The 26,078-nt window shown below is 35.0% G+C and overlaps 3 protein-coding genes across 5 annotated transcripts in view; 1 reads left to right on the forward strand and 2 right to left on the reverse strand.

Annotated features, from left to right (window-relative positions):
• Nucleotides 1-26,078, reverse strand: part of LOC142341766 (uncharacterized) — a 553,339-nt gene that overhangs the window by 205,746 nt on the left and 321,515 nt on the right. The gene's annotated exons all lie outside the window — the stretch shown is intronic.
• LOC142341761 (glycine receptor subunit alphaZ1-like) overlaps nt 1-26,078 on the reverse strand; it is an 87,698-nt gene that overhangs the window by 39,297 nt on the left and 22,323 nt on the right. The gene's annotated exons all lie outside the window — the stretch shown is intronic.
• Nucleotides 25,512-26,078, forward strand: part of LOC142341762 (uncharacterized) — a 112,272-nt gene continuing 111,705 nt past the window's right edge. The window contains exon 1 of the mRNA XM_075392968.1: nt 25,512-25,527. The gene's annotated coding sequence lies outside the window, so the exon portion shown is untranslated. The remainder of the gene's footprint in view (nt 25,528-26,078) is intronic.

A 26,078-nucleotide genomic window follows, 5' to 3' on the forward strand; every position in this document is an offset into this window, starting at 1 on the left:
TGAAAGTATTTAATTTATAAAAGAGTAAATATAAAGTTACAGCTTACTAATTATCAGTTAGGTTGTGGTGAAATCGAGATGAGCTGCAAGTCGTTTGTTCAGTTGGGTAGTTCTTCAGTTTTGACGGGAAAATAAATTTATAAAATTGAATCTAGAAATATTTGTTTAAGTTTTTAAACAACATTGTTCGATTGTTTTCTTGTCGAAGTTTTAAGTTATTTTTCGGAAAAATGAAAGCAGTTGTCTGGTGCTGACTTCTGGAAGTTGTCTCTGTCTCTCTAAATTTATTCCGTCCCACTTCGCTGAGAGAAACAATAAATCCCCCTCAGCTCCGTTTGGGCCGATAGGGAGCGAATCAAAAACTCACGTTCATAGTGAGGTGCTTCTTAATTTTCCTATTGGCCGAGAAGGCAAGAGAATTAACTCTTTTTTATCTCACGGAAAAATTATTGAAACTCCAAAAAATAATAAAAATCTAAAAAGCTGAGAGCATTAATTATTGACTTCGTAGGCGCCTGTTATCTGCTTTCCCCCTCCTCTAAAACCGCAACAATTATGGTTTTCTTGGGGGCTTTTTATGAGACTCTATTGTTTTTTCCCCTGAAGCAATCTGCTTCATCTTTATTGAACTTGGGGGGAAAGATCTACATTGCAACTGTCAAAAGCAGAAGTAATTTAAATCAACAGAAACTGTGGTTTTACAGGCCGCCTACGTTCAACAATGTACGTTTTCAATCCTGGATATAAGCGGGGAGATCCAGGCCTAAAGTTGTGTTGTTTAAATACTTGTGTACTGGTAGTCTTAACAAGAGTTAGTTTATTTAGCGCGCGGCGAAAGAATGGTTAATTAGCGCCTAAATACGTTCGCTCTAATGCGGGATTAATTATCCGTTTATTTGTAACGGCTCTCGTAATACTACAGCTCACCCCGATTTTTAGTAAGAAACAAATTTAATAAATTTATCTACATCATACAAAAGTTTTTAATGAAAGTCAAGTAAATTGTGAGTTCTGTTCAACTTTTCGTTGATTGAGTTGAGATGGCGGCAGTCAGTTGAGTTGGAGGTTGCAAATGTTGGGTGGTTGCGAAGGGTTGTAAGAGTTGATTAGTCACGAAGTTTTGATGGCGTCATATTATAAAATCAATCGCAAAGGGTGATAATGTTGTGCTATGAAATCAATCGCAAAGGGCGATAATGGTGTGCCGTAAAATCAATCGCAAAGTGCGATAATGTTGGGCTATGAAAACAATCGCAAAAAGCGATAAATGAACTTGAGTGGCGAGGTACAAAATAAAATGCAAAGAGCAGGTGGCCATATTAGTTAAAAAATTCTGGTGGTAAAATGATCGGGCTCGTTACAGGACTGTCATCGTCGTCGATTAAAAGAGCTTCTTGTACACCTTGACTGTCATCGCATGAGTCTGGGGTCTTCTCGTGCTTAGAGATCAGTGACTTTATTAGCTTTTTTGTTTCTGCCTCTTTGTTTCTGTTAAATCGAGTCATCAAATTGCTTTGTAAATTCTCCCCTCTCATTGATGGAGATTAAATATGAAATTGCCTCCCACCTATTGGGCGAGAACAACTTGTAATAGTAATTCTCCCATTTTATTACTTGAGATTGAAAACAAGTTTTCCCTTCAGTTGGTAGAATAAAAATGTTGTTTTGGCTAAGCGCCAATTTTTCGCGACAATTATAATTATGCGGTATATGCAAGTAGCGTTGTATTTGAACCCCGAATGATTACAACTGACAGAGACTAGCGAGTTGGTCAAAAGCTATTGATGATCCTTCGGGCTGATATTTTTGTCCATCAGCAAACTGTGCTATACAATACAAAGTTCTTTTTGAAAATTGGCTATCATTTCAACTGCAAGTGGAACAAATAAGATTCCATATTGCGAGCAATCTAGCTCAAAACACTCTAGCTACTATCAAATTTGGCTGGGCTGCAACAAATCGTACAAATCGAAGGCGAAGATGTATGCCTAAGACCTGTCTGTGCTATAAGTCTCAATTTAAAATAGTTGGGGGTCTGAAAGTATTTAATTTATAAAAGAGTAAATATAAAGTTACAGCTTACTAATTATCAGTTACGTTGTGGTGAAATCGAGATGAGCTGCAAGTCGTTTGTTCAGTTGGGTAGTTCTTCAGTTTTGACGGGAAAATAAATTTATAAAATTGAATCTAGAAATATTTGTTTAAGTTTTTAAACAACATTGTTCGATTGTTTTCTTGTCGAAGTTTTAAGTTATTTTTCGGAAAAATGAAAGCAGTTGTCTGGTGCTGACTTCTGGAAGTTGTCTCTGTCTCTCTAATTTTATTCCGTCCCACTTCGCTGAGAGAAACAATAAATCCCCCTCAGCTCCGTTTGGGCCGATAGGGAGCGAATCAAAAACTCACGTTCATAGTGAGGTGCTTCTTAATTTTCCTATTGGCCGAGAAGGCAAGAGAATTAACTCTTTTTTATCTCACGGAAAAATTATTGAAACTCCAAAAAATAATAAAAATCTAAAAAGCTGAGAGCATTAATTATTGACTTCGTAGGTGCCTGTTATCTGCTTTCCCCCTCCTCTAAAACCGCAACAATTATGGTTTTCTTGGGGGCTTTTTATGAGACTCTATTGTCTTTTCCCCTGAAGCAATCTGCTTCATCTTTATTGAACTTGGGGGGAAAGATCTACATTGCAACTGTCAAAAGCAGAAGTAATTTAAATTAACAGAAACTGTGGTTTTACAGGCCGCCTACGTTCAACAATGTACGTTTTCAATCCTGGATATAAGCGGGGAGATCCAGGCCTAAAGTTGTGTTGTTTAAATAAGTCGAACTGAGTTGTTTAAATACTTGTGTACTGGTAGTCTTAACAAGAGTTAGTTTATTTAGCGCGCGGCGAAAGAATGGTTAATTAGCGCCTAAATACGTTCGCTCTAATGCGGGATTAATTATCCGTTCATTTGTAACGGCTCTCGTAATACTACAGCTCACCCAGATTTTTAGTAAGAAACAAATTTAATAACTTTATCTACATCATACAAAAGTTTTAAATGAAAGTCAAGTAAATTGTGAGTTCTGTTCAACTTTTCGTTGATTGAGTTGAGATGGCGGCAGTCAGTTGAGTTGGAGGTTGCAAATGTTGGGTGGTTGCGAAGGGTTGTAAGAGTTGATTAGTCACGAAGTTTTGATGGCGTCATATTATAAAATCAATCGCAAAGGGTGATAATGTTGTGCTATGAAATCAATCGCAAAGGGCGATAATGGTGTGCCGTAAAATCAATCGCAAAGTACGATAATGTTGGGCTATGAAAACAATCGCAAAAAGCGATAAATGAACTTGAGTGGCGAGGTACAAAATAAAATGCAAAGAGCGGTGGCCATATTAGTTAAAAAATTCTGGTGGTAAAATGATCGGGCTCGATACAGGACTGTCATCGTCGTCAATTAAAAGAGCTTCTTGTACACCTTGACTGTCATCGCATGACTCTGGGGTCTTCTCGTGCTTAGAGATCAGTGACTTTATTAGCTTTTTTTGTTTCTGCCTCTTTTTTTTCTTTTTCTAAATTGCAGGTCAATTGTTTGATTTGTTCACCTAATTCCTTATTTGCCATTCCTAACTTTTTGTTAGCCAACGTAATTTCAAGATGCTTCTGAGCAAATGCTTTGTTAATTTGTTTCAGGTTGCTTTCTTCTGTTTTCTGTAACTGTTTTGTTAGAACGTACTGCCTTCTCCAGTAGTCATCACTTGTTGTTTGTCCTTTCTCTGTATTGCTCATTTGCAGACTTTCGAATTTCATTTGAAGGTCCTGTAATTCCGTCTCTTTGATGAACAATTCCTGTCTGAGTCTCGTATTTTCCGAAATTAAGGATTCTCTTGTGATTTCGTTCTGTTCATTAGTTGAAGGGAAAGCAGTTATAGCCGCATATGGTACATTAGCGTAAATGTCCAGCTGATTTTCCTAATATTATACATTTTTGTGGTCGGATTTCGATTTTTAATCCTCCATACATTTTGGTTGTTGCTCAAAGAGAAGTCTTTTAGAATTGGTAGTTCGCTTGCTTTCATGGAGAGGTCTTCTCCTGTAATGGTATTGCTCACTTTAACTCTTTCGGTTACGGCGAATTTATTATACTCAGTTTTTAGCGCATATTTGAGGTTTGTAACAAACCTGGGGTTTTCAGTGTTCATTTTCGCTTCTCTTGTTTTCTGTATGTATAGGCAATGAGGGATGTTATTTCTATCATCTTCTGTTAACAGATCGTCAATATTTGACATTTTCTTGACTTTTTGAGCGTGACCGGTTCGATGATTTCCTAGAGCTGGTCTCCTACGATTGACTATCCAATTGTTTTTGCGGATCATGTTGACTGGAAGTTGATGGAAGTGCAAAGGGTGTAGCAACTTGTTGTGTGTTCTGAGATTTAAATGGAGGCTTCGAGAAAATAGGAGTCTGAGAAGAATGGATTTGTGTTTGTTCCTGTTGTGTTGTCATTTGTTGATGTTGACTGGGGTTTACCACGCTTGCGAGTGTGGGTCTGGCAGTCATTGTGAGTGTTTCCTTGTTAATGATCTAAAATATTTTGATTTTGGTTAGCCTGTGTCATCAATATCACACATTATGGCTTCTTTTCATGTTTGCAAATGTATTGCTAATATAAAAAAGTATTATATTGTAAAAATGTTTTTGCAAGGTTTTTTGCTAACTGCTTTATTTTAAAAATTATAATGCTAAATGCATTTGTTATTAAAGTTTAGTATAAAAGTTTTTTTGTTTTGCTAAATGCAAAGTTAACTTTATTTAAAGGAAGGGGGGCAATAATAAAAAATTTTTTATACTTATGCCAGGCGGGCAGCCCTGGCACAAGTACGTCTTTCTTCGCTGCCCGGGGGTGTGAGTCTTGGGGCGTGTGTCACACTAACACGGCTGCAACGGCCCGTGCAGCTGGGGAGACAACCTCGCTGAGCTGAAAATTTCAATTTCAAGAACTAAGGAGGGCAATTTGGAGAAAGCTGGGGTAACCCGAGGAAATAGTGAAAAAGGTGAAAAGAGATCGTTTGGACTTGAGTTGTTTTTGGTTTATTAGACAACGTCGTCTAAAAAATTTTTGCAAATGGGACATTTTGTCTGATTATTTATACATACTCGACAGAATCGATGATCCTCACGTTGGAAAAAATGTGGGTGCTTTGTTACTCCCAATTCTGTTTTCATTTTGTTGCATAAAAAGCAGCAAAAGTAGGATGTGATCAGGACGGGAAGACAAGGTCGAAGACAAATGAGACATTTACGGTTTGCGTATTTTTTTAAAAAGTGCCTTTCTGCAAGGAAAACATACATAGTGAGGATTTTCTTTGGGGAATTGCTTGTGTAGTTTTTCTACAATAACGGTTTTTCGTGAACATATGGGGCAGATAATGCCCTTATGGGGATAGAGCCAACGGAAACCGTCGAATAGGGATTGTGAAAGACCCATCGAGTGACTGTTTTTTTATTTTCCTTCGACAAAAACAGGAAAACCTTTGAGAAACTGCAGTAGGATGAGATTAATGAGGAACGATATGGCAAGCAAGGTAATTAGGATTAGGATAAATATTTTCGTGGATAGGTCTAGATTGGTCATTTTCAGTATCTCGAGAAAATTTGGCCAATTGCGGAAAGGAGGTAGTGATTAATAAAAAGAGATATTGCCAATGCGCTTAAGAGAACAAATAGAAAATAAAAAATTTTATGGGGTGCATTTTGTCAAATCAATGAGTAGTGTAGAACTAGGGTGGAGGAGGTGACTTGCTCCTGGTAAAAACTGAATTGAATTAGGGATATTGAGTGGATTAAAAATAAAACTAGGGAAAGAAGTCGAATTTTGGAAGTTCTTGGACGCATTTTAGATTATGTGATTGTTTTTTTGCAACGAGGGCATAATTTATAATCTTCTACGCAAAATTTCCAAAAGTTGACGGGCTTATGATCACTGTGATGGAACGTTTTTGCAACAGAATATTGAAATTTTGTTTGTTTGCAAATATCTCATTGAAACCAGTTAAAGTTTGAAAAGATAACATTAAATTTAGAACATTTAGGACAAAAATCATAGCCCAAAGCTTTTATAACATATTGGTAACAGAGCAGACACATTACGTGGGGTAGTTCCTTAGGGGGGTTCTCGTGTAATTTCTTGAAAACAATTGTTTCTCGTCTGCAGCATAAACAAATTAATGAACGGGTTTGGATTCCATACTATTGGTTTCTTTGTCAATTGTATTCATTTTTGTAAGATTGTTATTGGAGGAAATTATGGGATTAGCACGGTTGGAGGATTTGGTTGTTGATTTTTTTTGGATTTTTTTGTTTGGTCTATTACTATTATAACTATTAACATCACAAAATTGAAAGGAATACTTACAACTACGAGGAAAACGGTTAAAGCGAAGGAGAAGGCTGCTGAAATAATCATGAGGGCCATTAATAAAGAATCAAGTAATGTGGGGGTAGACAATTCCGATAGTTTGTGAGCGTAGTTTTGAATCGAGGATTTTACTACGGGTTGTTTGGATCAATTATTTGTTTGCATAAAGGACATTTAGTAGTTGTGAAAGTCATACACTGCAAACATGTTGGTTGTTTTGGGTGAAAATCTTTGAAGTGACTGTGGCTGTTGGATAACTTTTTGACTACTTGACAAAAATTGCACTGGAAATAATGGCAATGACTGATTGTATGAACGGGAGTTACGCAAATTGGGCATTTAGGTTGGTTCCAATATTTAAATAACTCATTTCTGCAAGGAATGCAAGCAAAATGGGGGGGGTTGACCGTTTGGGTTTTTGTGCAATTTTTAAACAAATTTTTGGGAGGTAACAAATAGGACACTCGATTTTTGGGGTTGAGTCAATTTGTGGTTCAAAATGTTTCCCATTATATGGATAAATCAGAGATATTTGGGTATGCGACTTCTAATCCATGGTGTTCAAGTTCGTTGGGGATAGTTACATTTAATACTGCAATAGCAAAAAAAAATTCCAGTGTTTCTCGTTTGGATAGATGAAATAATGATTAATGGTACCTGTGCTTAGGAACATAAAAGTTAATTTGATACATGCTTTATACTGTATGAAACAGATAGTAAACCATCTTTCTGCTTTAACAATTTTAACTTTTACCAATGAACGAAAACATTTTATTTTTAACAATTTTAAAGAAATGAGGGAAAAGGAACAAATTGATCAGAAAAAAAAGGATAGAAATAATGAGCAGGGAGAAAAAAATTAAGTTTTGGGGAGAGAAAGTTATGTGAAACAAATTACTTTACTGAAGAGCGCCCAAGTTGACTGGGAAGTGCTCTACGATATCAATGAGTGCTAGAAAGAATTCCCAGTGCATCATTCCCATGGTGACTCGAGTAAAACCCTCGCATCCACGTTCGAAGTCAGTATAATGTATGATTATACAGGGTTTAATTTCTGCAGTGGGAGTTTCAATGAATGATCTCTCGAGGGACTCCACTTTGACTAAGCGCTCACCAAAGTGGAACTACATTATAGAAGATCTAAATTAAAAGGGATTTTAGAACCATTTAAAGCTTGGGATATATTTATAAAGAATGTCCAATAGGGGGAAGATGGTGTTAAGGTAATGGTTCCATCAGTCCAAATGTTTAAATATTCGAAATGGAGTATTAGTTGTGGTATTACTCTGTTACATTTTGTTGTGACAAATGATTTTTCAAAAAATTGAATTTGTATAAGGGAATTTTGGTTTGAGAAGATCATTGCTGTTTTTTAATTGTTAATTATTTCCAGTTCTTTAGAAATGATATCGTTTTGACAAGAATCACTTTTTTGCAGATCAAAATAAATATTGTGAGGTACACAGTTTGGATTTTCCAGAATAAAGAGGAAAAATTTCCAATGCACTGAGAGAGGATTAATACTTATTAAACAAATTTTTTCACTTTGGATTTCTTTGAGTGTTACTAGCATAGTAGGTACAGGAGTTGGGTATGCATCAAAAAGATCGTTGAATTTTTTGCAACTCTACAAATTTATTGTTAACTGCAAATATCATAGTTTAGAATGATACTTAAGCATTGTAGATTGGATGTTGTACTTGAAATATCGAGTTCTCTTTGTAAGCTAGAAAAATGGTGAATTCGGCGAACTGAGGATGAGTAATGAAAATAGTTAAAAGGCTCTAAGTATTTGTCATGAGTTTTTTTCGCGAAAGTCATTATACTTATAGCGGAAACATAGTATACGGCTAAATTTTGGTTTCCGATTCTGACTTGTAGGTTTCTATTAATTAAATGAATCATGTTTGCTGGTCTAGTTCATTAGGCAAACTATTAGGGTCAAATTGTGCTAAATACACGAAATAATTCCAATACAACGAATGAGGGGTTAAAATCTAGCTATCGTTTTCCCAAGTGTCCCAAAACTCGAAGTTTATAACAAATTGAGGGGAAAATGTTTCCGTGATTTTCTTCAAAGGTTCTTGAAACAAAAAGTACATTAATGAAAGCGTTTTAGTTGTTAATTAACTTATTGCTCTTCATTTCAAAACTATGTATTAAAGTATGTAAATTAAAAAAAGATAAAAAGGGGTGTCAATTTTTTCTGAAAATAGGATTATTGACAACGATTTATATCTATAGATAATTTATCAATCGGATTCACTGTAGCAAAATCGGAGTAGGGGAAGAGTGCAGGCAATAGCTAGATAGACATAGTTGGGATTACATAGTTGAAACTGGATTATAAGAAATAAAAAGAAAGAGAGAAAGAAATCCATATATGTCTCTCAATGTTGAACTTACAAGAGAATTCAAAATCTAGTAATTTTTTTCTTCAGGCGCTTTGAAATAATTTTGTATTCGATTCCAATGTTTACAAAAGTAATTGTGTTATCAATCAAGGCTCTTAACATTGAGAAGTATTGAAATTTTGAATGCGGTACATCCAGATCAAAAATGTCAGTGAAGTAGAAAGATGAAACTCTAAAAGTTACAGTAGTTTTCAAGGCGGAAATACTTGACGATAATATTTGTCCGGTGTATTGTCCAAATCGAATGAATAAAGTGTTAGGCTGTTTTATGAATTTGGGCTGCATAACATAGCATTCTTGAAGTGTATCTAAACGAAAAATTAATGAGTTTATAGGGTCTAATACAAATATTTTTTTATGACCTTTAGACAAATTATTTTTTTTAAAAAAGGATGATTTTTTGTCTTAGTCACAGCTTTAGGGGGGTGCCTCCAGACTTCGAAAAGTAGCCTCATTTTTTTTGGTTGTGGTTGATGTGAATCGAGATTCGGGTATGTTATTTTATTATTTTCAGTATGACAATGCTCATCAATTTTTGTTTCTCATGGTTGTTCCTCAACGCATTTGTAATCTTTTTCTAATGTGCTGTAGGGTTGATAATTACTAAGCGGTAAAAAGTGATTGTTGTTTTGTGGGGCCGAAGGTGTTGTTTCGTTAGAAAATACCGGTGTAAAGAACGATAAGATACAAAGATTATAAGGTGCTCCTAAGAGAATTTACCAAAAACCCATTGTTTTGTTGGTTATTTTGTGGATTTCGAACGCTCTTATGATAGTTACAATACATCCAAAAGGAATTGTACGCACAAGAAACAAGCAAAATAAACTCCAATTTTTTCCAAATAGAAAGTGATAATTCCAAAAGTGCCTTTGAACTGCTCGGTAGAAAATGTAGGTGAAAGTAGAGAGTCTAGATAAATTTGTCTATTTATGCCCATCGCGGACGCATAAATATCTTTTTGAGAGTAGTCTATACTTCTTCCTTCTAGAACTTCTCTTGAAATTTTTGTTAAAACTGATTTTTATGCTTCCGAATGCATGATATTGTCCCAAAAAGATTTTAATTGATTGGGTGTGTAAATCCAGGCACGTTGTGATTCGTAACCGGTAAATTTTGGAACAGAACTAACAACTCTTGAAGAGAATATTTTTGGCGGTTGCAAAGGAACAGGTGCTGGCATTAAATGGTACCATGATTTATCATCTTCAATATCTAATTGGTAGGCATTTTTGTAGCCTCCAATACAAGTTACTTCGTTCGCAAATGGATAGGTTTGTCGAGTAATTGGATCGACGAACATTGTCTTACCATCATAAAGAACAGGGCTCCTATCAAAACACTGATCAAGAACCTTAAGTGGTGAGATTCGTTTTGGACAGTGGTACAGCCAACCTATGCTACCATCTGTGTCTAAGAACATCGAGCGGTTGCCAGTTAACATTTATTTTGGATAGCCTGCATGAGTATCATTTGTTTTTGAGTTCGATCAAGTTCGCATTGTTCTATGACCCAACCTTTCCATGCTTGTTTTATTTGCATGTAATTACGATATATGACAAAATCCATTTTTACCGCAAGGTCAAGATCATAGTTTAACTTGTCTTTGTCTAAGTGTTCTCATGCAACAAAAGCATTGTTCGAATCTGGTCATCTGAACGCTTCCTATTAAACCCATTTACACTTCGGCTGCTGTCAGAATCAATACAAAGTTTATAAAAAAATTGTTGAGTTTTTGACATATAAGGTTTGCCAGTCTTCATATTAAATCCGCCTGTATAAGAAACATTTAAGAATCTAAATTTGTTCTGTAAATAAACTCAGGTTTTCCACGCACCTTTTCTTTTTCATCAAATAATCTAACTTTTACATCCATTTCAGCAGGAGAATACGTTCCTGGTCCTTCATAGGGAGTCTCCGGTTTTTCATCACTCACTATGAAGTACTGTACGTTACCAAGTTCGTTTTCATGTTTAGGCATTTTCGCATTTTTTGAAAATTTTTTAGTAACTGTACAACTTTTCGGTGCCTCCCAATTGTATGCAAAGGGGTCGAGTGATGTCAAATGACAACCTCCTATTGAGAGAGTACAAGGAAGTTTTAGTCCTTGACTGTTATAGACAGTTCTGTCATTAAGACCAATATCGAGTACGGTTTCTTGCGTCCGGGTTTCAAAAGAAAAATGTTTAATTTGACCACGATTATCACAAGATGTTGATGAATCACCTTCAAGACCAATTCCCTGGTTTTTATAGGAGACGATTTTTATTCCATGTTTTATGTCAATTTCCATGTCATCATCATCAAATTCTGTAACAATAATTTTTCCAGTTTTGTAAGCATGTAAACATCGTTTAGGCGAAACAATAATATCCTATGTTATTATTGGAGCATTGTGTACAATTGATGAATGGGAAAACATACCACAATTATAACGAATGAGCATTGCAGTGACTTTGCAAATAAGGGCTTTGACAAAGGTCCGATAAGACCTTTAGTAAAGCGTTACATGTGTATCAAACATCTGAATGTTTTCGAGTGTGATTTTGCAAGAAACTTGTGTTAGAGCATGCATTTAGTTTTTTCATTTTAGAACAGTCATAAAGAATGACCCTAAGTTTGTTGGATACATCATTAATATCGTCAAGGAGGGGTTTAGTAGAGTTAATAACTATAAAAGGAGTACAAAATTAGAAAAGACTTATAAGTAAATAAGAAAAATAGAGTTTTTCAAAACAAGGATATCTTTTCATCCTGTTCTTTTTTAGCGCTTCAAGCCGGGGGTTAAGGCTAAGAGTTGTAGTAATAGGCACGTCCAGAAAATGTTGACTGGGTTTTTGGTACCTAAAACAAAGTTAAGTAAATCCGGCTTGATAACGTGATGGCGGCTTAGTCGAGCGACTAGAATTTCGCCTATTATTATTATTTTCTGAATTTTTGTAAATTAGAAGGTCCTTGTTCCCATATATTAGGGCGGAGAGGACTTAAATTCGGGTCTAGAGGTATTCTAGAATTGTTCATTGGGCAAGGAGTTTAGCTCCTTGTTCTACTGTCACTGGGCAAAATAATTGGAACTGGGGGGTGGTTGTCACGGCCAGCTGAGCTTTCTTCATTAAATCCAGAGTCAAAATTGGTAGGAATTCGATTAGGATCAAGGTTCTGCACAGGTGGATCTCTTCTTACGAAATTCTCCACTGGGAAATATTCGGTGTTAGTTGGGCCTTGAAAAGAGATTTTAGTCAAAGGACAGTTGAGTTTATTCATTTGGCTAATCATCAAGTTATTATAAAATGTGTCGCAATTATTTTTATCTATACCATATTCTAGGGTTAACTCTGGTATAGTTTCCGTAGCTGGGTAGTACTCGACTAGGTGATTTCTATGAGCAACCTTTCTGGTAGCCGGGTTGTTATCTAAAGTTATTTCATAGTTGACATTGGTTAATTTTTTAGCTACAGTGTAAGGGCCTGATCTTAGTTCGTGTAGTTTTTATGACGTTCCTACCTCAATTTGATGATTTTCCATTAAACCTTTTTGTCCAATTTCCAGTGGCTTACCTAGCTTGTGTTTATTTCTGTTTTTATGTGCGCGGTTATTATTTTCTAAGCTCTTTTTATAGGCGTTATTGTATATTTGTTTAAATTGGTTTTCTCGCATGAGCAATGATTTGTTTATAGTTGGTTTTAGGAGTTTGTCAATTTCTGTGTTTTTTGAAGTTTGCAGGGTATGCCTGTGAAGGGGCAGGTCTTTACAAAATTCGGAGGAGCAGATGAGTTGTGAATTTCGTAGTAGTCCCAAATTAAGTGACAAAGGTATCTGTGATTTTTGCCCAAACACAATTTCATAAGGTGAAATTCCTGTACTAGCATTCGGAACAGTGTTATGAGAAAATGCAAACTTTGGTGCAAATTTATCCCATTTACCTCAAGCTTGTTCTAGAAAAATTGGGAAATGTGCTCTTAGTTGTTTGTTTTGGATCTTGACTTTACCATTAATCCAAGGTGAATAAGCAGTTCGAGGTGCAGGTGTGATGCCTAGTTCATGAATATAACTTGTAAAATCTTGGTTCATGAATGCCGAACCTTTATCATACACATACGTTTTTGTGGTATTCCAAAAGACAAAATAAATTTTTCTAAAGCGTTTATGGTATCTATAGCATCTGTGGAAAGTACCGGGTACACCTGAATGAAACGTGAGAATAAATCGACAATAACTAGGCAATGATGTTTATCGTTCGATGGAGGATTTGAAGGTCCCTTGTGATCAATGTGGACCGTATGAAAGGGGAATGGGACTGTATCAGTCCATTTTTCAAGGGGTGCTTCGTGGATGTCTCTCCGTTTTTGTTTATTTTTTGGCAATCAAGACAATCAGCAATCAAGTTTTCAATCCATTTATACTTTCCGGGCCAACAAAAAAATCTTTTTACGTTAGCAAGTGTTTTATCTAATCCCACATGACCTGATAATTCACAATGAGCTAACTGAAATGCTTAAAGAACAATGACAATGGTACACAAATTTTTAAATATTCAATATCGGGTTCGTCTGTTTGTTGTTGAATACAAAAGATATTCCCTACAAAACTCAACTTTTCAAAATTATTAATGTACGGCGTTATGGCTTTAGATTGTCGGAATTCACTTTTCTTTTCATCTTTGGTATTGTTAGCCCTTAATTGTCGAATTTTTTGTAACATTGGGTCTTTTAATTGTTCCTGACAAATTACTGAATTATTTAGATCAACTTCTTTAGAGAAGGCTTTGAGTTTATCGATGAGTTCCCCTGCATCTTTAAATTTTGGGTTTTCTGGAAATTTTTTTAGCTAATTCGGTTTTATCTATACATGTACTATTTTTCACGAGAAAAACTTTATCGTATTCTAATGGGAACCTATACTCAGAGTCAGTTGTATTATTTTGATCGATGTGGAGTTCATCAAACTTTAAATCCGACGGCTGGTTCTCATTGAACAGCTCAAATTCCGAAATTGGGTCAAAATATTGTTCCGACATCTCCTCTTCCTGGTAGGGAGGGATTTCTGTATAGTGGTCAGACATTTCATCCTCCTCCTGTTCTGAGACAGGGGTTATTTCATATTCGCGGTGACGTCCGAAGTGGTTAATTGATGAACCATACGAGAAATCTTCCGAAATATTATTTATTGAACAGAGTCTGTTTTGATGGTCGTCGTACTCTTGCTTTACCTTTAAGTCGTTTTTGAAAATAAATTTGTCGATACCTGTTACGCTTTGTTTTAAGATTGGAAAAAAATCATCTGCTGGTCCCTTTTCATTATCACGCAAAATGGAGTATTTTTCCTCGTTACCATGCTCGTCGTAAAAACTAATGTCTTTTGGTACCTTTTTCTGTTTAAGTTGATACTTGTCAAGGTCTTTAATTTTTACATTACGGCTTAGGATGTCGGGAAAATCTAAGTTTTTTCCTTCGGTCCAGATAATTTTCAAGTTGTGGAATTGAGAAATTACTAACTGGTATCTGAAAAACCTGTGAGAAAGTTTTGATCTTCTACCCCAAAGATACATTAAAGGTTTATGGTCTCTGTACACATATACGGGATGGGGAGAACCAATTAGGTAATGCTCATAAGTTTGTAATGCAATTATTACACCGCAAAGTTCGCGTGCTGTGGTACTCATTTTTTGTTCCTCTTTAGTGTAGATTCTAGAGTTAAAGGACACTATTCGTTTCCCTTCTGGAAATTCTTGAACGAGAATTGAGCCCACTCCTATAGAAGAAGCGTCTACATGCACGTGGAAAGGGTGTTTAGAGTCAGGTATTGCGAAGATAGTATCTTCGCTAATCCTGTCTTTAATGTCATTAACCAATTTTTTGTGTTCCGTTGTCCAGACAAACTTAGTTTCTGTGCGGGTTAGGTGATAGAATGGTTTGCAGTCAACATGCAAATTTTTGATGTACATGCTGTAGAATCCTAAACAACCTAGAACTCTCATGACATCACGTTTGTTTTCAGGCGACTTAAGTGCTTTTATATCTGCTACTTGCTTCTTGACTGGTTGTATTCCATCTTTACCTACTACGTGTCCTGAGAACTGTACCTTCCTAAGGAAAAATTTAGTCTTTTCAGGTTGAGTTTTTAATCCTGATTTCCTTAAGAGTTCATGATACTTGTCGATTATTTCAAACATTTCGGTTTCATCTTGTGCTTGCATGATGGTGTCAGCAATGTACGTTATAGCTTGTTTTTGTCTGATTAATGGTGCAAAATGAATAGTCATTATACGGCTGATGAAATTAGGTAGACCACAAAGTCCATAAAATCCGCGTTCAAATGTGCATTGCTTTGGACCAATTACAAAACTTACCAGCTGTTTGGTGTCCTCAGTTAGAGGCACTTGGTTATAAGCTGAACAAAGATCACTGGTTGTGAAGAAATTACCTTTAAGTCTGGTTAATAGGCTTCCGATTGGCTCGAGTGGCCACGAATATCGGCTAAGATCTGATATTGAATTCAAATACCGGGCATCTATAACTAGTTTTACTGTGTTCCCCTTGGGTAGGATTATGATTGGATTAATAAATTCTGAACCCATTTCTTTATCGTTACCCATTTCCCTAATTATACCTGTTTTACATAGTTGTTCCAGAAGGTTTCTAGTTTTTTTGATAAGGTAATGGTACTTTGGAAGGTCTCTGTTTTGTTAAAGTTGAATTTGGTAAAAATTTGACATGAAATTTTTGCTTTATCTTTCCAACATCGTATTTGTCTTGAGAATAAACGTCCTTATTTTTAGTCAGAGTTTTCAATAATTTATCTAATAATTTAATCTTTTCTTCATTGATGTCAGCTTGACTGAAATCAAATTTTTTCAGAAACGCTTGATCGGTTTTGTCAAATGTGTTAAGTTTTTCTTTGGGAAGCTCAACGGGTCTGATGTTCTCATCAGTTGTTTCTAATTGTGGCTTAAGATCATTAAGGTCGACGCTAAAGTCTGTTTCCAATTCGTAGTTGTTGGTAAAATCTTGCTGCCATTTGCGCTTTTCTGTTTTCTTTTGTTTTTCAGGGGTTTTGTTGGTTTCAAACAATTTTGATTTATTGAAATTTTTGGACCTTGTTTTTCACTAACATGGAATATTTGATCCAAATTAGTGTCACTGTTCATTAGGTGGTTTATGAATGCAACGTTGTCAACTACAGAATATTTTGTGTCTTGTTTAATTTCAATGTCTTCCAAAGTGTGCCCAATAGGACCCTTTTGAATGACAACCTTGGTGTTTTGAGGATTGTTTAGAATTATTGGTGGTTGTTTTTCTTTTCTAAAACATTGAATATTGTAAGTATAAATACCTTGAGCTTGCAGTTCATTTCCAGTTACAAAGGAGGTTCCTTTTCTGAAAAATTCGTTTGGTGGTCTAATTGATATTACGCGACTTGATTTTGGTGCTAATGGTAGCTGCTGATCAAGAGTTACAAATTTGTAGGAACTAACATACGGGTAGCTTTTGGTTTGGTATCTAGATAGTTTGACGGCTACTTCAGGGTAAGTTTTTAAATCAATTTTTGGAGTGCTTATGTCAATGGATTTTACAGTGGATTCAAGGAATTCCATTCCCAACAAGTTCGGCTTGCACCCATCTTTGGCTGAAACCCATGCGGTAATTTCCACTTGATACCTTCCTTCAATGTCGAAGGAAGTTTTAAAAGTTATTTGACCTAGCAGTTTTAGTTTCTCACCATTAACCGCTAAAGTATGATTTTTTGAAGCTTTCATCTCAATGTGTTGTGTTTTGCACAATTCAATGTAAGTGTGGTAATTTATTATAGAGCTAGATGCTCCTGTGTCCAAAAAGAACCGTGTTTCTAAACCGTTATCTTTATTTTTGTCTCCGACGGATTGATATAAATTAATATAAATATGTTAATAACTTGCTTTGCTATTAGTAAAGTTTATGAATGGAGACCTGTCTAGTTTAAATACTCGTCGTTGTAGTTTTCCTTGTTGTAATAGCCTCCGGGAGTTTCGCTGGTAAAGTGGACTCGGGGGCTTCGTCCATCACTGCTATCTCTTGAATGATTAGCATTGCTTTGTCTAGTAGGTGTCCTATCACGATCCTGATCTATACTCCCATCACGATATCGGTTATCTGATCTTGGGGGAGCGTTGCTCTGTCTATCCCTACTGTTTTGCCTATTGCTATCTCTGTAAGAGTTGTTTCTACAGTTACTTTGTCGTTCCTGTGATCGGTTATCGTAAGAAGATGATCGGTAATTGTTTGAAGAGTTTGATGGGTAGGTGATCGATGTCGATAGTCTGATTCAGAGTTGTTTTGAAAATTGGATTGATTTTGGTTAAAACTATTTCTGTCTCTGTCCCTAGAATTTCGATTGCCATACTTGTTTGATTTGTAATTTTGTTGACCTGGTGAATGGCTCCTATTACGTTTATAATTATCTGTGAACTTTTCTCGTTGTTGAGGTGGGTTTCGATTTTCGTTTTTAAAGTCTTTGTACTTAAAGCAGAATGCTATTGTGTGACCTGAGCTTTTGTAAAACTTGCAGAATCTAGTCTGGTTTTGTTTGAATCAGGGATTGTTGTTGTTGTATGTGGCGTTTATTTTATGATCTTTCACGAGATTTGCAATTTCTGTAAGTTGGTTCTTTAACCCTTCTATTTCTATTTTATTGTTGATACTACTTGAGGCAGTACCCGTGAACTCACTGCTAACAGAAAAACTTAAGTCCTTAGTTGCTACATGATCCTGTAATTGTTGCCAAGTTGTAGTTGGGGTTTCTATTAACAACTGATGTGCTTTTTGCTTGAGTACAGGTGGCGTTAATCCTCTTACAAAGTACTACATACACTTAGCATTACGCTGGTTGTTGTTTAAATCTGGATCTGGCCATCCTTTTTCAACTGCTTTTGTTACTCGGTGTGTATAGCTTTTTATCACCTCATCTGGTTGCCTTTTAATACTATCGACTTCAATTCTTTTTCTATACTTATCTTTTGCATCAGTGAAAGGAGTAATGAACTGATTCCTAACTTCGTTCCATGCTAATGCTGGAGCTAAGGATTCAAACCATTGGGCTGCTGGCCCACGCAAAACCGAACCAAACAACGCTTTTTGTTTAGCGTCGTATGCTGCTTGCAAATCAGCATCCGCAGGATCTCTGGTACCTAGCGAGAATTGGATTTCTCGTTGTATTAAACTGAAGAATTCCTGGGCATCTTCAGATGGATCTAAACCTGTAGATTTCTCTAACGCTATGTCAGGGTACGCAACAACGTTCGCTGCCATGTTTTATTTTAGTATGTGACAAGAATAATTTATACGAAATTACTATTAGTTTGGGTAATTAGCGTAGAAAATATTTTTGTTATAACAATTAAGTTTAAAAAACACTGATACTAAAGTAGAAAATTGAACTGTTTGTTTTGTGTTATGAATTTTATTTGTTTAGGACCGTTTAATGATTGTATTTTAAATTCAAAGTTTTTTGCCGTTATCAGTGCTAAAAATTTCAACCCAAGAGTAAATATCAGTTTGCTCAACGGTAAAATTTATTAACCAAGGTTAAGTATTTTCAGAGTGTTTAAATTCAACAGAGTATTGGTGGAATCTGTTTATTTTTGAAAATCTAATTTTTGTGACTAATTCTGTTTTTATAAGTAGTTTAACTCTATTCGGTAAACTCGGATCGTCAGGAGAAACGTTGATGTATTTGGGTTTAATGGTTTTTAAAATTTGTAAACCAAACGGGGAAGTAATATTTTGGTGGCTCATCCACACGCAAGTTGATAACGTTTATGCTAATTCTATCACACTGTTTTTGATTTCTTAAAGCAACCAAAAGTCCATTAAAGTTTGGGTTAGTCCACTTATAAGTAATATAGATTTCGGTCTGTGTTTCGTTAGGAAAATGATGGTAAATGCACAAAAAGTTTCTGTTCTGATCAGTTAAATAGTATGAAATTTTGCCTATATCGTTCTGTACTTTAATACTTATATTTAAATTCTGAACATTTATTTTAATATATGACATGTAAATAACATAGAACAATTGTTTTTTCCTGTTTTATTATTTTATTTTTGTATGAAATTACACAGAAGACAGTATAAAAACGTTTAATACGGGATGTTTAGTACATCAGTAGTAGTATTTTAGTACCTATTATTATGTAGAAATGTGTATATATAATGTTTCTAAAGTGGTTGAGTCTGTTAATGACCGTAATCGGGAATCTGTTTGATCGGGAATCTCGATCACACTGTTTTTCGTTTTTAACAAAATTAGTAAATTCTGAAAATTAGGGTTTTTAGATGCGTAAGTTATACAAAAATTAGCGGGAGATTTATGTTCAAACACGTAGAAAATAGCTAAGAAAGTAATTCCGTCAGTAATAAACCGTGTTATTTTACCCCTTCTAGTGTTTTCTATTGCTGTTAGACTAAGATGTTCTACAATAACTATTCCAGTTTGGTCCATGCACTGTTTAAAACCTCTATTGGTGAAAATGTTCGTGTGAAACCGGCTAACCTGGTGAAATTCTCATCAATTTCCAGGAGGCTACAAATCTATGTTGGGGGATAATATAATGTAAAAATGACGCTAAATTGGCTAAATTTGTTTGTAAACATGATTAAACTTGGATAAAAATGATGTTTTTACAGCTTAAATCTGATTAGTTTCCCTTAAATTATGATAAAAGTGTCATTAATTTTGTTAAATTCTGGTTGATATTTGAAGATTTAGGTCAAAATGATATTTATTTGGTTAAAATTTGATTATTATTAACCCACCCGGGTCAAGAAATGGATAAAACAGAGTGAATAATCAACTGAGGAAGGCTTATTTTTAACCAAGATTGGGTTAGTTAATGTGAAAATGCAACAATATGTCCTTAAATGTGTAGAAAATTAGGTATAAATTACACTAAACACGTATTGGTGGGATGAATTTCGGTTAAATTTACGTTAAATTGTTTGAAAATGCTAAATTTTGGGCAAAAGATTAGTAAAAACTAGACATATGTTACTTTAAATATGATTTGGGGGAATGAATTTTGGTTAAAATTCGGCTATTTAGTGTAAAAATACTAAAATTCAACTGTGAATTTGGTGAAAATCGGCAAAAGTTTAGGATAATTAGGTGTTGGGGTTGCAAAATTTGGATAATTTTTGGTTATTTGGGATGTAGATGCTAAAATTTACCATAAGTTTGGTCAAAATCGGGTCAGAAATAGACTAAACAGCCTTTGGGGGGATGAATTCTGTATAAGTTTCGATTATATAGAGTGAAAATACTAAAATTCAACCATAAATTTGGTGAAAATTGGGTTAAAATCAAATTAAATGTGTTTTGGGGGGTTAAAACCTGGTTGAATTTTGGTTATTTAAAGTGTAAATACTAAAATTTAACAATAAATTTGATGAAAATTGGGTGAAAATTAGGCTAAATATGTTTTGGGAGGATGATTTTTGGTTAAATTTCGACTATAAAATGTGAAAGTACTTCAATTGTTATATAAATAAACTAAAAATTGGACATAGATTACCCCCACCCGGGTCAGAACAATTTTACACGAGCAAAGAATCAGATGCCTGTTACTGTTTTAATGTAATTTTACTGTGTTTCGGCCGTAAATTTGATATAGATTACTCTATTTGTTTGTCTATTAGTCTGCTTTCACTTCTGTGGTAGTGGTTATTTTATTATTTTAATCCGATCGGATAAAAAAACAAAATTTCAGGCGTGATTCTTTCCTCTGGGCGCACCAGTTATCGAATTTGGCTGGGCTGCTACAGATCTCACAATACGGGATCTCTTTATGTATGCCAGTCAAACTTGACAAATGATATAAAAAATCGAAGGCAAAGATTATTTTCTTGTCGAAATTTTAAGTTTCTTTTTCGGAAAAATGAAAGCAGTTGTCTGATGCTGACTTCTGGAAGTTGTTTCGGTCTCTCTAATTTTATTCCGTCCCACTTCGCTGAGCGAAACAATAAATCCCCCCTCAGCTCCGTTTGGGCCGATAGGGAGCGAATCAAAAACTCACGTTCATAGTGAGGTGCTTCTTAATTTTCCTATTGGCCGAGAAGGCAAGAGAATTAACTCTTTTTTATCTCACGGAAAAATTATTGAAACTCCAAAAAATAATAAAAATCTAAAAAGCTGAGAGCATCAATTATTGACTTCGTAGGCGCCTGTTATCTGCTTTCCCCCTCCTCTAAAATCGCAACAATTATGGTTTTCTTGTGGGCTTTTTATGAGACTCTATTGTCTTTTCCCCTGAAGCAATCTGCTTCATCTTTATTGAACTTGGGGGAAAAGATCTGCATTGCAACTGTCAAAAGCAGAAGTAATTAAAATCAACAGAAACTGTGGTTTTACAGGCCGCCTACGTTCAACAATGTACGTTTCCTATCCTGGATATAAGCGGGGAGATCCAGGCCTAAAGTTGTGTTGTTTAAATAAGTCGAACTGAGTTGTTTAAATACTTGTGTACTGGTAGTCTTAACAAGCGTTAGTTTATTTAGCGCGCGGCGAAAGAATGGTTAATTAGCGCCTAAATACGTGCGCTCTTATGCGGGATTAATTATCCGTTCATTCGTAACGGCTCTCGTAATACTACACTACAGTTCCATAGTCGCAAATAAAAACAAACAAATTGTTGAAGAATCTTTGGTAAGTCCTTTTAAATTGCACAAAATTGTCCCTACAAATTTAGGTGCTCTAGAGCCTTCTTTCCATAAATTGAGGCTTCTATTTGGAATATCAATTCACGGAAAAAAGCGAGCTTCACAAAACTCTTAAATCCAGACCTCTGAAGATTCTTTTGGTTGCGTTCCTTGGACAGCGATATTCAACATTGATTGCGAATGCTTGAATTGAAATTGATATCACCCCCAATGGTCCTCATTCTCAGGGTTTAAAATTAAAAACGATGTAAAAACATAATATTTCTAAAAGTCTGAAACAAATCTTAGTTCGGTAGCTCAAATTATGGGACCGAAAAAAAACAGATTTTAGGTATGTTTATGCACCTTCAAGATATTGAAGATGAGCATTCTATTTCCTTCCATCACAAATTTGTAACCAGAAAGCTCCATTTTCTGACCTCAAAATTCAGCTTCGAGCAACTTTTTCTTATATGTCAAAATAAATTCACAACAACTCTCCGCTCGCCTCAATTTGGTTACTTTTTTTCTCATGATATAATTCATTTTTGTCACAGAAATCAAGTTCATATTAGCTAAGGTAATTTGAGCTCGGTTAGGTATTATTTTAAGCTCTGTTATGGACATTTGGAGTCTTTTAGAGTGCACAATTTGCATAAATTTCTGAATTGATGGATATTTCTGAATTGATGATATTTCATTAATTTCACACGATGGGTAAATAAGACTAGACTCTGACGCAATGCCGGTTTCCCGGGATCTGTCTATTCGTAGTGAAAAATGAGAAAAATATCCTCTTGTAGATAACACTTATCCATAATTGATGATGAGTTCAATTGAGGGAACAAAAACAGGAGAGAGAATGGAAAAAGAATGCAAATGATCAAATGGCGTCTCGGAACCGCGTGATCAATCAACAATCGTCATGAGAATCACCAGCTTTTGCTGTTTCTACCAGCATTTCTTGACTCAACACATGAATAATTGATTTTGTGTTCTAGGCAATAAATAATTCATAGTCAGTTTTCACAATATGACAATGAAAAGTTCATAGATAATTTTGAAGACCTCATTCATAAATCGTTAGCTAGGCTGACCATCATACACGATTCTTAGCCACCAAATCTAGGTCATAAGTAGACTAAATGGAAACTTTTCAGGCGTATACCTGATCGCGTAGAGATGCATCTGTTTTAAATGTTGCTCTATGAAGTCAAAAAGAAGAAAACGGTTAAAACTGCTTATTATGAAACTCGATGTCATTTGGTTTCGTTTTTTTTTTAATTGACAAGTTGTGTTGTTTAAATAAGTCGAACTGAGTTGTTTAAATACTTGTGTACTGGTAGTCTTAACAAGCGTTAGTTTATTTAGCGCGCGGCGAAAGAATGGTTAATTAGCGCCTAAATACGTGCGCTCTTATGCGGGATTAATTATCCGTTCATTCGTAACGGCTCTCGTAATACTACACTACAGTTCCATAGTCGCAAATAAAAACAAACAAATTGTTGAAGAATCTTTGGTAAGTCCTTTTAAATTGCACAAAATTGTCCCTACAAATTTAGGTGCTCTAGAGCCTTCTTTCCATAAATTGAGGCTTCTATTTGGAATATCAATTCACGGAAAAAAGCGAGCTTCACAAAACTCTTAAAACCAGACCTCTGAAGATTCTTTTGGTTGCGTTCCTTGGACAGCGATATTCAACATTGATTGCGAATGCTTGAATTGAAATTGATATCACCCCCAATGGTCCTCATTCTCAGGGTTTAAAATTAAAAACGATGTAAAAACATAATATTTCTAAAAGTCTGAAACAAATCTTAGTTCGGTAGCTCAAATTATGGGACCGAAAAAAAACAGATTTTAGGTATGTTTATGCACCTTCAAGATATTGAAGATGAGCATTCTATTTCCTTCCATCACAAATTTGTAACCAGAAAGCTCCATTTTCTGACCTCAAAATTCAGCTTCGAGCAACTTTTTCTTATATGTCAAAATAAATTCACAACAACTCTCCGCTCGCCTCAATTTGGTTACTTTTTTTCTCATGATATAATTCATTTTTGTCACAGAAATCAAGTTCATATTAGCTAAGGTAATTTGAGCTCGGTTAGGTATTATTCTAAGCTCTGTTATGGACATTTGGAGTCTTTTAGAGTGCACAATTTGCATAAATTTCTGAATTGATGGATATTTCTGAATTGATGATATTTCATTAATTTCACACGATGGGTAAATAAGACTAGACTCTGACGCAATGCCGGTTGCCCGGGATCTGTCTATTCGTAGTGAAAAATGAGAAAAATATCCTCTTGTAGATAACACTTATCCATAATTGATGATGAGTTCAATTGAAGGAACAAAAACAGGAGAGAGAATGGAAAAAGAATGCAAATGATCAAATGGCGTCTCGGAACCGCGTGATCAATCAACAATCGTCATGAGAATCACCAGCTTTTGCTGTTTCTACCAGCATTTCTTGACTGAACACATGAATAATTGATTTTGTGTTCTAGGCAATAAATAATTCATAGTCAGTTTTCACAATATGACAATGAAAAGTTCATAGATAATTTTGAAGACCTCATTCATAAATCGTTAGCTAGGCTGACCATCATACACGATTCTTAGCCACCAAATCTAGGTCATAAGTAGACTAAATGGAAACTTTTCAGGCGTATACCTGATCGCGTAGAGATGCATCTGTTTTAAAAGTTGCTCTATGAAGTCAAAAAGAAGAAAACGGTTAAAACTGCTTATTATGAAACTCGATGTCATTTGGTTTCGTTTTTTTTTTAAATTGACAAGTAAATTACATTCATAACCAGTCGGCAGAAGTTTACAAGTCATTTATAATATATAAAATCTATTTCTGCATATATTTACAATATTTTAAATCAAAATTAAGGGTTCCGTATGTTGCTAAACCTAAAAATAACTTCTGAAAATTGTAGATATTCGTTATTTAGAATTAAGGTAACTTAAGATTGCTTATTATTGGTTAGGCTATTTTCACCATTGTAAAATTTTCTCGGTATAATGCTTTAAAATTAACAGTAGATCAGCTAATGTTAGTTGCTATACGAAAACTCTATAAGAAGATAGACCATAAGAACAAGATAATGTTACCATCAATGATGACCCAAATAAAATTGAAAAATCAAATGCTGCAACAACCTAAAATGCAATAAAATAAAGATCTAGCGTCCTAAGAATCAAAAGGCCCTAAAACTTAATTTATGATTCAAAGGTCAATATGGCTACCCAAAGATATGCAAACGTAGAAAATTTATTTGGAAAGCATGGGGAACCCAAATGAAGACTAAATGTTTGGTGCAATCTAATTATCATGGGTTCGTGTTTATAAAGACTTGTCTTGGCGAGCAAAATCGCGAAAACAGAAAAAACAAAATGAACTATGATTGTAAACCTGTTTAATTACAATAGCGATTTTCGTAACTCCACCACTGCCGGTCCAAAGCTCGAAATGAACGACTAGGAGAGTAAAAAACAGATCATACTGGAACATCTCAAAAAATTGGCTTTTCAACTTGACTTGCGATTGTTGTCCAAAACCATGTTAGCTATTTCACTGTCTTCTACGTTAAAAACGACAATACCGACGTTAAAAATGACAATACTGATGATCTCATACGTTTAAAAACGACAAAGTCGAATCTTTCTTATCTTAAATACCGAACAAAACAAAAATACCAACGTAAGAATCATAAGAGTTTACGTGTTTTTTGGGGAAAATAGACAATAATGACAATGTCTTATCTTTAAAAACCGACAATTTTTTACTAGGGGAATAACTAAGCCCTGAACGAGCAGCTAAAATCTTGGAAGAGAAACTGCAAATCTCAGAAAAACTGACAACTTTGATCGAGCAATAGGAGGACATAAAGAACCTATAATTTGAAAACTTTTAGTTGCCAGTTGCTTTGTTACTTGTTACAATTGACTTTTTTATATATCGGACACGCATTTACACATTAAATCTCATATTTATGATGGGTCAATCTAAACTTTTGGCCAGACAGTCTTATTAAATTCTATGTTGCAGGACAAAGTTCGTAAAGCCGCATTCAATTGAATTCTTTATAATCAAACCTATTCTAAATTCCATTCTTAACAGATGATTAATTCTAATGATGACAAATTTAGTGTGTGTGCTTAATTTTCTTAGCAACATAAGATGAGTGTAAAGTCTGTATTATTAGGTGGAACTTGAGAACAGACGGAGATTTTATAATTTTTGTTGGGATATAATTGAAAAAAAACTACAGCATGGAAAAAACCAATTTCTTAAATGCCTGGTTCCTCTTTTCTATTTGTTGTGTTAGAATATAACAGATTTATATAAGATACATTTAAATTTTTGGCTCTGGAATGATGTTATCTCAGGTTTTCGATCTCAATTTTCCGCAGCGACTGATGATAACGAATCACATAATCAGTCGTTTGAAAATTTTCCAGTAATGTGTGCCTAGTCAAATGTGCCGGAAGTAAAAAAAAAGTTTTCTCTTGAAAAAAGAATTCTTCACTAAAGAATTGCCGTTTGCAGTACATGATATTTTATTTGCAGTGTTCAAAAACGTGAGT

Source organism: Convolutriloba macropyga, chromosome 6 (assembly GCF_964194025.1).
Source record: "Convolutriloba macropyga chromosome 6, txConMacr16.3, whole genome shotgun sequence".
NCBI lineage: Eukaryota > Metazoa > Xenacoelomorpha > Acoela > Convolutidae > Convolutriloba > Convolutriloba macropyga.